The following is a 12,759-nucleotide window of genomic DNA, read 5'->3' as shown; positions in this document are numbered from 1 at the left end:
TAAGCATAAACAAGTTCTTCCTGAATGCATCTCTTCAAGCAAGGGAAACAAAAGCAAAAATGAACTCATGAAACTACATCAAACTAAAAAGATTCTGTACCACAAAGGACACGTCGCCAACAGAACAAAAAGGTATCTTACATTATGGGAGAATATATTTGTAAATGACATATCTGACAAGGGGCCAATACCCAAAATACATATATAAAACTCACATGCCTTAACACCCAAAATGCAAAAAACCTGATTTAAAAAATGGGCAGAGGACATGAAGAGACAGTACTTCAAAGAAGAAATTAAGATGGCCAACAGGCACATGTAAAAATGCTCCACATCACTAATCATCAGGCAAGTGCAAATTAATACCACAATGAGATATCACCTCACACCAGTAAGGATGTCCAGCATTGAAAAGACTAAGAACAACAAATGCTGATGTGGATGTGGAGAAGGGGGAACCCTCCTGCACTGCTGGTGGGAGTGTAAGCTAGTGCAATCATTGTGGAAAGCAATATGGAGGTTCCTCAAAAAACTAAGAATAGAACTACTGTTTGACCTGGGAATCCCTCTCCTTGGAATTTACCCAAAGAATGCAAGTTTTCAGATTCAAAAAGACATATATGCACCCCTATGTTTATCACAGTACTATTTACAATAGCCAAATATGGAAGCAACCTAAGTGTCCATCAGTAGATGAATGGATAAAGAAGAGTGGTACATAGACACAATGGAATACTATTCATCCATAAGAAAGAAACAAATCCTACCATTTGCAACAACATGGATGGAGCTGGAGGATTTTATGCTCAGTGAAATACACTAGGTGGAGAAAGACAAGTGCCAAATGATTTCCCTCATTTGTGGAGTATAACAACGAAGCAAAACTGAAGGAACAAAATAGCAGCAGACTCAGAGACTCTAGGAATGAAGTAGTGGTTACCAAAGGGAAGGAGTGTGAGAGGGAGGGTTGGGATGGAGGGAGAAGAGGAATGAGGGGTACTATGTTTAGTACACATGGTGTGAGATATCACGGGGAAAACAGTGTAGCACAGGGAAGGCAAACAGTGAATCTGTAGTATGTTACTACACTGATGGATAGTGACTGCATTAGGGTATGGGGGAGACTTGATAATATGGGTAAATGTAGTAACCAAATTATTTTTTCATGTGAAACCATCATGAGTATATATCAAGAATACCTCAATAAAAATTATTTTAAAAAATGCTACAGTGTTACTATTTGCTTTCTCTGTGCTACACTGTCTTCCCCACGATTCCCCTCACGCCATGTGTGCCAATCTTAATACCCCTCAATCCCCTTCTCCCTCCATCCCCACCTGCCCTTCCCCACCCTGCCCCCTTGGTAACCACAAATCCCTTCTTGGAGTCTGTGAGTCTGCTGCTGATTTGTTCGATCGGTTTTGCTTTGTTGTTATACTTCACAAGTGAGAGAAATCATCTGGTACTTCTCCTTCTCCACTTGGCTTATTCACTGAGCATGACATCCTCCAGCTCCATCCATGTTGTTGCAAAAGGCAGGATTTCTTCCTTTCTTGTGGCCAAATAATATATTTCATTGTGTATATGTACCACCTCTTCCTTATCCACTCATCTAATGCTGGATACTTAGGTTGCTTCCATATCTTGGCTATTGAAAATAGTGCTGCAATAAACATAGGGTTCCATATGTCTTTTTTAATCTCAGAACTTTATTCTTTGGGTAAATTCCTAGGAGTGGAACTCCTGGGCCAAACGGTATTTCTATTTTTACTTTTTTGAGGAACCTCCATATTGCTTTCCACAATGGTTGAACTAGCTTACATTTCCACCAGCACTGTAGGAGGGTTCCCCTTTCTCTGCATCCTCACCAGCATTTGTTGTTCTTAGTCTTTTGGATGCTGGCCATCCTAACTGGTTTAAGGTGACATCTCATTGTGGTTTTAATTTGCATTTGCTTAATAATTAGTGATGTGGAGCATATTTTTATGTGCCTGTTGGCCATCTGAATTTATTCTTTGGAGAACTGATGGATCAAATCCTCTACCAATTTTTATTTGGATTATTTGCCTTTTGGTTGTTCAGGAATGTGAGTTCTTTATATATTTTGGATGTTGACCTCTTGTTGAATATGTCATTTACAAATATATTCTCCCATACTGTAGGATGCCTTTTTGTGACACTGATGGTGTCCTTTGCTGTACAGAAGCTTTTTAGCTTGATGTAGTCCCAAGGGTTCATTTTTGCTGTTGTTTATCTTGCCCGGGAAGATGTGTTCCAGAAAAAGTTGCTCATTTTTATACTCAAGAGATTTTTGCCTATGTTGTCTTCTAAGGGTTTTATGGTTTCATGATGTACATTCAGGTCTTTGATCCATTTCAAGTCTACTTTTGTGTATGGGGTTAGACAATAATCCAGTTTCATTCACTTGAGGGTAGCTGTCCAGTTTTGCCAATGCCAGCTGTTGAAGCGGCTCTCATTTCTCCATTGTATGTCTATGGGACCTTTATCACATATTAATTAACCATATATGCTTGGGTATTTATCTGGCCTCTCTAGTCTGTTCCATTGGCCTATAGTTCTGTTCTTCTGAACAGTACCAAACTGTCTTGATAACTGTGGCTTTGTTGTAGAGCTGGAAGTCAGGGAGCGTAATCCCCCAACTTCATCCTTCTCAGGATTGCTTTGGGGTCTTCTGTGGTTCCATATGAATTTTAGAACTATTTGCTCTAGCTCATCGTAGAATGCTGTTGGAATTTTGATAGGAATTGCATTGAATCTGTAGATTGCTTTAGGCAGGATGCTCATTTTGACAATATTAATTCTCTCTATCCGTGAGTAGAGGATGTTTCCATTTATTTGTATCCTCTTTTATTTCTCTCATGAGTGTCTTGTCATTTTCAGAGTGTAGGTCTTTCACTTCTTTGGTTAGATTTATTCCTAGGTATTTTATTCTTTTTGATGCGATTGTGAATGTAATTGTTTTCCTGATTTCTCTTTCTGCTTGTTCATCTTTAGTGTATAGGAATGCAACAGATTTCTGTGTATTAATTTTGTATCCTGCAACTTTGCTGAATTCAGATATCAGATGTAATCTTTTTAGAGTGAATTCTTAAGAGTTTTTTATGTACAATATCATGTCATCTGCAAACAGTGACAGTTTAACTTCTTTGCCAATCTGGATTTCTTTTATTACTTTGTGTTATCTGATGGCCGTGGCAAGAACCATCAGAACTATGTTGAATAGAAATGGAGACAGTGGGCATCCTTGTCTTCTTCCCCTTCTTAAAGGAAAAGATTTCAGCTTCTCACTGTTAAGTATGATGTTGGCTGTGGGTATATCATATATGGCCTTTATTATGTTGAGGTTCTTTCCCTGTACACCCATTTGTTAAGAATTTTTATCATGAATGGATGTTGTATTCGTCGAATGTTTTTGTGGGCACCTATGGAGATGATCATGTGGTTTTTGTTCTTTTTGTTGATGTGGTGGATGATGTTTATGGATTTACAAGTATTGTACCATCCTTGCATCACTGGTATAAATCCTACTTGATCATGGTGGATGACTTTTTAAATATATTTATGAATTTGGTTTGTTAATATTTTGTTGAGTATTTTTTGCATCTATGTTCATTAGGGATACTGGTCGGTAATTTTCTTTTTTTCTGTGTCCTTTTCCTAGTTTTGGCATTAGAGTTATACTGGCCTTATAGAATGAGTTTGGAAATATTCCCTCCTCTTCTATTTTTTGGAAAACTTTAAGGAGGATGGTATTAGTTATTAAGTAAATGTTTGATAAAATTCAGTGTTGAAACCATCAGGTCCACGGTTTTATTCTTAGGTAGTTTTTTTTATTACCAGTTCAATTTCATTGCTGGTAATTGGTCTGTTCAGATTTTCTGTTACTTTCTGGGTCAGCTTTGGAAGGTTGTATTTTTCTAGAAAGTTGTCCATTTTTTCCAGGTTATCCAGTTTGTTAGCATATAATTTTTCATAGTATTCTCTCATAATTCTTTGTATTTCTGTGGTGTTCACAGTGATTTTTCCTCTCTCATTTCTGATTCTGTTTAACAGTGTAGACTCTCTGCTTTTGATAAGTCTGGCTAGGGGTTTATCTATTTTGTTTATTTTCTCAAAGAACCAGCTTCTGCTTTCATTGATTCTTTCTATTGTTTCATTCTTCTCAATATTATTTATTTCTGTAATCTTTATTATGTCCCTCCTTCTACTCACATTGTTCATTTGTTCTTCTTTTTCTAGTTTTTTTAACTGTGAGTTTTTGCTCTTCATATGGGATTGCTGTTCTTTCCTGAGGTAGAGCTGTATTGCAATATACTTCCCTCTTAGTTCGGCCTTCGCTACGTCCCACAGATTTTGTGGTGTTGAATTATTATTGCCATTTGTCTCCATGTATTGCTTGATCTCTTCTTTTATTTGCTCATTGATCCATTGGTTATTTAGGAGGAAAACACATTTTATATTAAAAGTAAATAATTTTATAGTTGGATAAAGAAAGAAAAAATCAAACAACATAAATTGGAACAAATCCTCTCTGTCCTACTCCTCCTACTGACCCCAAAGATGCACAGAGCTGCTCCAGTTAGTGGACGATGCAGGCTCCTTGAGTAGTTACCTAAGTTCTGCAGAGAGCTGCAGAGCTTAAGCTTACTTCTCCTCTGCCAGACCATCATCTCTATCTCAACAGACTTGCTCCTGCTCAGCCAGCCACACTGACTCCCCAGAACACAATGTAGAACAGCACTTTGTCCCATCAAAGCCTCTGGAAGTTTCTGCACCCACTATGTTCTGCCAAAGATCCCAACCTCCTGTGATCTACACTGAGCCCTCTTCTCAGCTCAGCTGGAACAGAGACCTCTGAGTTCCTGATCTCTTTATGCTCCTTTCATGGTTGAATGTAAATACTCCCTTGTAGTGTAAGTTTGTGATTTTGACAATATGCTGTGTTTGGGTAGAAGTGAGTAGAATTTGTATGAATAGCAGGACATTGACATCCAAGATAACACCATCCATAGCTTGATAAAGAGCCCACAGAACCCATTCTACTCCATTTCATGAGTTTCTTTCCCTCTTCGAAGTTCACTGAGATGAAAAACTTCCCACAGGTCTGGACTTACTGCTAGGTTTATAAACTCAGTTAACTTTTCCTTCTAAAAAGAGACTCATGGTTCCAGTGCATTCATCTCATTTGAAAATTTTAAAAATGAGCACATAACATCTTTCAGGTTCCTGTATACATAAATATACTTCAGGAAAAGGAGGGAATTATTATTTCATACCATCATAATTTCCCATGAAGGTACTTCAGTTCTACGGGACCCACTAATGTTAGCATCCACAATCCCCCAACCATGTGCTGTACGTTCTCAGTGCTGTCACTTTTGTATTCAAATTTCTCTTTCCCTCAATGCTGCTCTATTCCTGCTTGGCCTAGGCTATCAATCATTCTTCAGACACATCTCAGGATTTAACTCTTCTTAACTTCCCAGGTGCAGAGCACAACATCATTTTTTTCCCCTGCAATAAGTTGCTAATGCAGGTGAAAATGCTTCCAAAATTATAAAATTCAATGAAAACTAGAACACCCTACTAACACGTTTTAATACACAAATGAAACTCAAAGTGTGCTGTTGTTATCCTTCAGTGTACACTTAATATCTTCCCCACTGATAGAGGAAACACAATTGCTTAGCTCACACAGGTTTCCTGTCAAGTATTTTTTACATGGAAGGAATACAGGGTTTCACTTAAAATATTGTTTACAATATTCAACTAAAAGAAATAATTCCTTAACAATAATAAGCAAGCTAGTCTTACAGGAATACAAAGCATCATTAATATCTGCCCCAGCCCATGTTTAAGGGCCCTACTCTCTGTGTGTACAGAACATTCAGGGTTACTCAGTTAACACCAGGACTTGCATCTTTATAGAGAATTGACATGTATATCTGTTGTTCTTCCTCTTAGGGGACATCCAGTTTAGGTAGAGAAGCTTATATCCCCCTGCCCCCTCCCTATGCAGTGCATGGAGACAATTCTTCATAACAGGAGATGAGTATTTTGGATTCTTGATATTTCTATTATCTTCTCATCCCTATGTGACCCACACTGCCCAGGAAAGAGTGTCCTGCGGCCATGACACTTGTCTGATAACAAGAAAGTGGTTCATAATATCAAACAAGCATCAATGATGACTGATAGTTCTGTAAGGAAATGAAGGGCACTTCTACAAAGGATGATATGTGAAGGAAAGCAGTCACTTTCAGTTCCTTGCTATGATGCTTCATGTCTCTAACTGTGGTTTGGGTATTACTTCTTGTCATATATCTGTTTGCTTTTGTCAAACTGAGAGTGGTATCACAGAGTAAAAGGTCCTGCCTCTTTGGGTAGACTATCACGCAACTTATCAGTGTAGGAAAGCTGAGCAGTTTCCATCATCGAGAATTAAAGTGGAAAGTTATCATATACATTTTATTTAAAGCTGTGGTATTACATAATATGACCAAGGTAATAAGTGCAGAATGAAAGGAGGAAAAGGCTAGGTCAGATACTTCCTGGATTGGCACTTAGATGTTAGACTTATAAGGAGAAGCCAGAAGAAGGAAGGAAGAGTGTCTCACATGCCCATTGTACCATTAGAGAAAACCCTAAATAATGCAGGGATTGATTTTTTTCTGACAAAACAAAAAGGCCTAATATTAGAGTCAACAAGTTAGGTTAACTCATTACCTCAATGTCATGACAACTTGATTAAGTGCCAATGACAATGATCAGGAAACAAGAAGAAATTGATGATGAATTGAAAAAAGGAAATTATTACTCATGTCAAATCTCTGAGGAGAGAACAAAGTTTTCAAAGAGCACTAGTGATATTTTAAACCAATTAGTTCTCTGTGCCCAGGGCTGCTCTGGGCACTGGAGTATATCTAACAGCATCCTGGCTTCATCTGCCTCCAAATCAGCAGCACCACCACAGCCCAAGCCAAAAGTAACTCAAGATGGCTCCAAATGCCTTGTGCAGTCAAAATCACCAACACTTGAGGCACACTGGGGTCGATCAAAACTGACCCTGACCATGAGTGGAGGGGCTGATCTCTAATAGAGGTGAACACAGTCTACATACTGCAATTTTTCTTTTTAGGAGAGAGGTCGCTGAGGGGACACCAGTGGGGATAACTTTCTGACTTGCAGGTCATTAACTGGGGCTGGTAGAGTCATGGGACAGAATGTTGTTGAGGGTTCCAAAGAGGAAAGACAGTATCATGTATTCATTATGCAAACCAAGAAAGCAAATTATTTGATGTAGTAGAATTTGATAACTTTAGCCATAAATTTAAAGACCAGGTACAACTTTGAGGTATTTATGTTTATACTAGTCACTCAGATCCCTGAGAAATGTAGGAATGCACTCCAATTGTGTTGTAAGAGTTAGGTTTTGCCAGCTGATCATAACATACACAAATGGAGCTAGTGGCTTTAGAAAGAAAGGAGTAAGGTACTAAAATACAGTGAAGGAGTGGGACCCACTTCTGCAGGAGACTGGAGGGGATGGATCCTGAGTGATGCTGACCCAAGCTGGGTGTGAAAGCTAGAAAGGAACAGGTAGACTAGGAAGCAGTAGTCTGAAGGAGGTGCTTTAAGTCATGATATAATTAGTGCAATTATTGGTGAGTCCTTCATTCAAGTCCACTACCTGTGGACCTGTGGGCCACTGTTCTCACCACTGTGAACACAGCCCTGAACAAACCTCTACCTCTCTCAAGGGATTTACTTTCAGGTCAGAAATATAGATAATAAACATATATATATATATATATATATATATATATATATATATATATATATTACACCAGGGAGCAATGAGTGTCATAATTAATTGCTAGTTTATAAGAGGATTAGAAGGGTATCTGAGGTCAGCGGAGGAAAGATCATTGGTACTGGGAATTTCACACTGAGGTTGGCAGGGTTGGGAATAGAAGTAGTCAGGGGCAGAGCCTTGGGGGCAAACTTGAAGGAGGAACATCATGCATTTGCTGCACCCTGAAAGTGAGGTCCTCCTTAGACTTTCAGCTCTGGTACCTTACTGGCCTCTCCTCATCTGTGCCTGTCTGAAGACCATTCACACGAACTTTGAAATCAACATCACCATGGGTGATGGGAGCTGAGGTTGAGAGTAAGGAAAGGAACCAAGAGCTGAAATTTTAATGGATGGAGATGATTGATCCAGGAAGGATGGTCAAGAGGGAGAGAGAATCACTTTGCAGAGAAGACTGACTTGTTCTGAAGATTGTTTGATTTTCATGAAGTTAAGCTTTGAGGGAGAATGGGAAATAGGTTGGAAGTATCCAAGGATGCAGGGAAGGTGCGAGGAGGGAAAGGAAGAAGGAATCGATAGAAGTTTATGCATATACTTAGTGATAGAGTGAATTTAAAATCAGAGACACCTATTACATATTTATGATACACTTTTTATAATATATTCTTAAATGTAAAATATATGAATGCATATATATGCTTTAGCTTTTAAATGATCTGTGGCATATATATAATCAAGAAAAGACAGGTGAAAATAAAATTGAATATTATAAATAAGAATGCAAATGTTATTGAATATTACACTATGCAAAATACCCCATTGTCTAACTGGATGCATATAGTATCAATGTAATGAGGAAATGAAATAATGAAAAGAGCAGTCTTTCAACAGGCATAGTCAGCTTCCTACTTTGTCTTTTTCCTTCTTCAGCTCTTTGGAGCCAAGAAGTATGGAATGTGGCTAACGGAAGAGAGAAGGAGATGGTCTTCTGTCAAATTGAATTTCTCAAAAGTTGTTTTCAAGGAAGGAGACTGGGTCACCTGTGTTCATATTTGTAGTTGTGTGGCAATGCTCTTCAGAATAAATCAGGCATACTAACTGCTGAGTCCAGAAGGTTCCTGTAAAAGAAATAATTTTATTTTCAACATGAGGAAGTTCTCAAAATGTTCCAAACTATAGCATCAGTGGTTAAGTCATATATGTTGTTATTCACTAGGGATAATGATAATGTTGTCTGCGTGGATTCTTTTACATATGTAAGGTTCAATAAAGGTAAAAGACAATAAAGACTGCTTTTGTTTCACTTTCAAGATGGTGTCCATTCAAAACTGCTAGGGAATTTGTCACACAAATGCATTCCTTGAATCATTCTCTGTGCTTTCTCTTCTTCATATTGTATCTTTACATTACCTATATGCCTACCTCTATATTATCCTCACTTCCAACCCCTGATCACTAGCTAATTAAGCACAGATAAAAAGAATCCTGCCAAAGAAGTAACTTTTAATCTTTTCCCCCTTCTCCCTGTGTCTCACTTTGCCCATGATCTCTACTTAAGGAAATGGTGTTTACTACAAATAACTAAAGGAGAACACGTGACACTCACATATACAGACAAGGAAAGATGCCGCCTGAAGTTGGACCCTGGTTTTCAGTGGGATCCGTGAAACTATTAGGATGAGTCTTTCAGGTAATTCCAATTAAAGTGGACATTTCTGACGAAAAAGTTGGGTGTAAATGCCTGTGTTCATTTCCTTCCATTTCTTCACAAACTACATGTATGGGACTAGGGAGATTTAAAACACACCCGCTAAGAAGGTCTGCTTCTGGTATTTCCAAGCCAGTGTTTCCAAACAGACTTACCGCACCAAAAAGTCCTATGTCCCTTTCAGGATAGTAATGTGAGTTCTGGAGTGAGTAAACATACGTGCCCCTCATCAGTTCCCGGGCTAGCGTTCCTTCCCAAAGGCTTCCGAGTGAAGACTATGACCACATGTGCCTACATCCTAATATAGCTGGCGCTAAAACTCAATGTTCTGGAGCTCTGAAAGGTTTCTCATATAAATATTCCTTTCCCTGATAACAGATACTGCTCCTGAGAGGTCTCACAGCTTCCTGATGACAGAGGGGATAATTATAATGTCCTGATGGGGCTACAGGTCTCCAAAGATTCAAGAAAATGAGGACTGCAACAAACTGTCCCCCAGGCAAAATAGACAGCATGTCTTCTCCTCCTCCTCCTCCTCCTTCTTCCTCTGCTTCTGCTCCTTTTCTCAGCTTGTCGTTCTCTTTTTACCTTTCTGCTTTTTGCCATTTTTGGTATTGAGATGTTAAATTATATTACATTTTCTGCAGTTCATGCCGTATTAGCACCACACCTCATCCAATCTCAAGCACTGCCTTATCTGTTTATTTCTCTTATTCTCCTTCCCACTTCCATTATACACCTTCCCTCACCATAGGTGACAGTTCCTGGGGCTTCTAGGGCCTGTGTCTTTTCTTGTGATGTATTACTATGTAATGAGTATGCTCTGGACTTGTATTTTCAAACTATAAGCATTATTTCCCGCTCCTTGCCTGCATTCAGCATCACTCACATTCCTAAAACTGTCAATCTAATAGGCATAAAGTAGCAATTCATTCTTTACCAACTTTACATTCCTTTGTTTATTTTGGTGGGAAGTGGTTTTCTTCTAAAACTTTTAAGTTCATTACTTTGGTTCTTTTTACACTCACACTGCTGTCTTCTACTTCTGATTTATTGTCAAATATTCTAGATATTTACCCACTGAAAATTTTAGATAATAGCAAATATTTTATCTCATTCTTTAATCCATTGATTTTTAACCAGGGGATTTTTTTGTTGTAACTGAATTTATCAAATGTTTCACCTGTGATTTCTGCTTTGGTCATTTGGCTGAGAAGCTCTTCCCCACCCAAGGTAACAGTGACTTTTCTTCTAGATTTTCCTAACAAAACTTCCTTTATAGCTTATGCTTCACATTAGTGTCAAATACAACTAGAATTCTCTCTTGTGTATGGTGATAGTTATCCTGTTGTATTTCTTACATACAATGAGGTAGCTCTCCCTAAAATCAAGAATGCATCCTTCCTCCATTAATAGTTGAGCCTTGCTTAAATTTATATGAAGTCTCTCATACATGTGGACTTGTGACTCCAGTCTTTCCTGTCCATGTGCCCTATTTTTTTCTTGTGTACATACTATACTGGTTTCCTAAGTGTGGCCTTGTAAAGAATAAGAAGACATAAATGTGCAAATATGTGGTATGTTACCAGGTGATAAATATATTGTGGAGAGAAAGTAAAGCTGCAAAACGAACTCTAATTTTTTGAGTGAGGCTGAGTATTTAAATATGAACATCCAGAATTGCTTCACCAAGAATGCAATATTTAAATAAGGACCCATCGTTGGGAAAAATGTAATTTATGCAAATATTTTGGGAAGTGCATTATAGTAAAAGAACAATTCAGTACAAAGTACCTGAGATAGGAATATGCCTGTTATATTTGATTAAGAGCAAGAAAACCAGTGTTTCTCTGTTGAAATATTTAAAATATTTTAACAAATACTTGAGGAACTAATGCCGGCCCTTCTGAAACTATTCTGAATATTAGAAGACAAGGAATACTGCCATTATTCATTTTACAAAGTCAGTATTACATGAATATAAAATCACACACAAGGACACTACAAGAAAAGAAAATTACAAACCATTATTCTTGATGAACATTAATGAAAAGCTATGCATAAGAAATTAGCAAACTGAATTCAATAATACGTTGAAACCACCATACTTCATGGTCAACCTGGATTTATTTGAATATTGCAAGAAGGGATCAACATCCACAACTCAATGTGATGCACCACATTAACAAAGAAGGAACATCTAAAATATTATCAGCTCAATAGATGAAGAAAAGAATGTTTGACACAGCTCAACATCCATTCATGAAAAAAATCCAGGTATAGCATGCATAGAGGAAGTGTAACTCAACAAAATAAAGTCTATAGATGACAAGCCCATGGCTGACATCATACTCAGTGGTAAACTGAATGCTTATCCTCTAACATCAGGAACAGTACAAGCGTGTTCACTCTTATCTGTCTTTTTGGGACATCCTAGATAGAGCAATTAGTTTAAAAAAGGAATAATGTCATCCTAAGTGGAGAGGAAGATGTTAAACTGTCTCTATTTGCAGGTTATATGCTATTATATAAGGAAGCAAAGCCCTAAAACTTGATTAAAAACTTTTAGAACTAAATCAATGAAATCAGTATAGTGGCAGGATTTAAAATAAATATACCAAATAAAATTGCATTTCTAGGCACTAACAACAAAGTATAATAAAGAGAAATTAAAGACACAATCACACTCATGGAAATTTCAGAAAGAATAAAACAGAGAGGAATAAGTTTAACCAAGGTCATGAAAAACTGGCATGGAAAATGTTAAGATATTGACAAAAGAAATTGAAGGTAGCACAAATAATTGGAGATATTCCATGTCATATACTGGAAGAATTAATATTGTTAAAGTGATCACACTCCCCAAAGCAATATACAAATTCAGTGCTTTTCTTATCAGAATTCCAAATGAGTATTTCACAGAAGTAGAAAACATCCAGAATCACTAGCAACAACAAAACACATGGAATAAACAAAGCAACCTTAAGAGAGAATGAAGCTGGGTGTGTTATCACATGTCTTGATTTCAACTTATGTTATATAGTTATGCTAACCAAATAGTATAGTATTGGCATAAAAATAGACACATAGATCATTGGAACAGAATAGAGAGCCCAGATATAAACTGATGCATATATGGTTAATTAATTTATAACAAAAAAGCTGAGCATATACACAGGAGAAAGAATACTAGTGGAAAGGATATCCACAGCAAAAA

Source organism: Manis javanica, chromosome 13 (genome assembly GCF_040802235.1).
Source record: "Manis javanica isolate MJ-LG chromosome 13, MJ_LKY, whole genome shotgun sequence".
In the NCBI taxonomy this organism is placed as follows: Eukaryota; Metazoa; Chordata; class Mammalia; order Pholidota; family Manidae; genus Manis; species Manis javanica.
The sequence above is the reverse complement of the archived record's forward strand: the minus strand, read 5'-3'. Positions refer to the sequence as shown.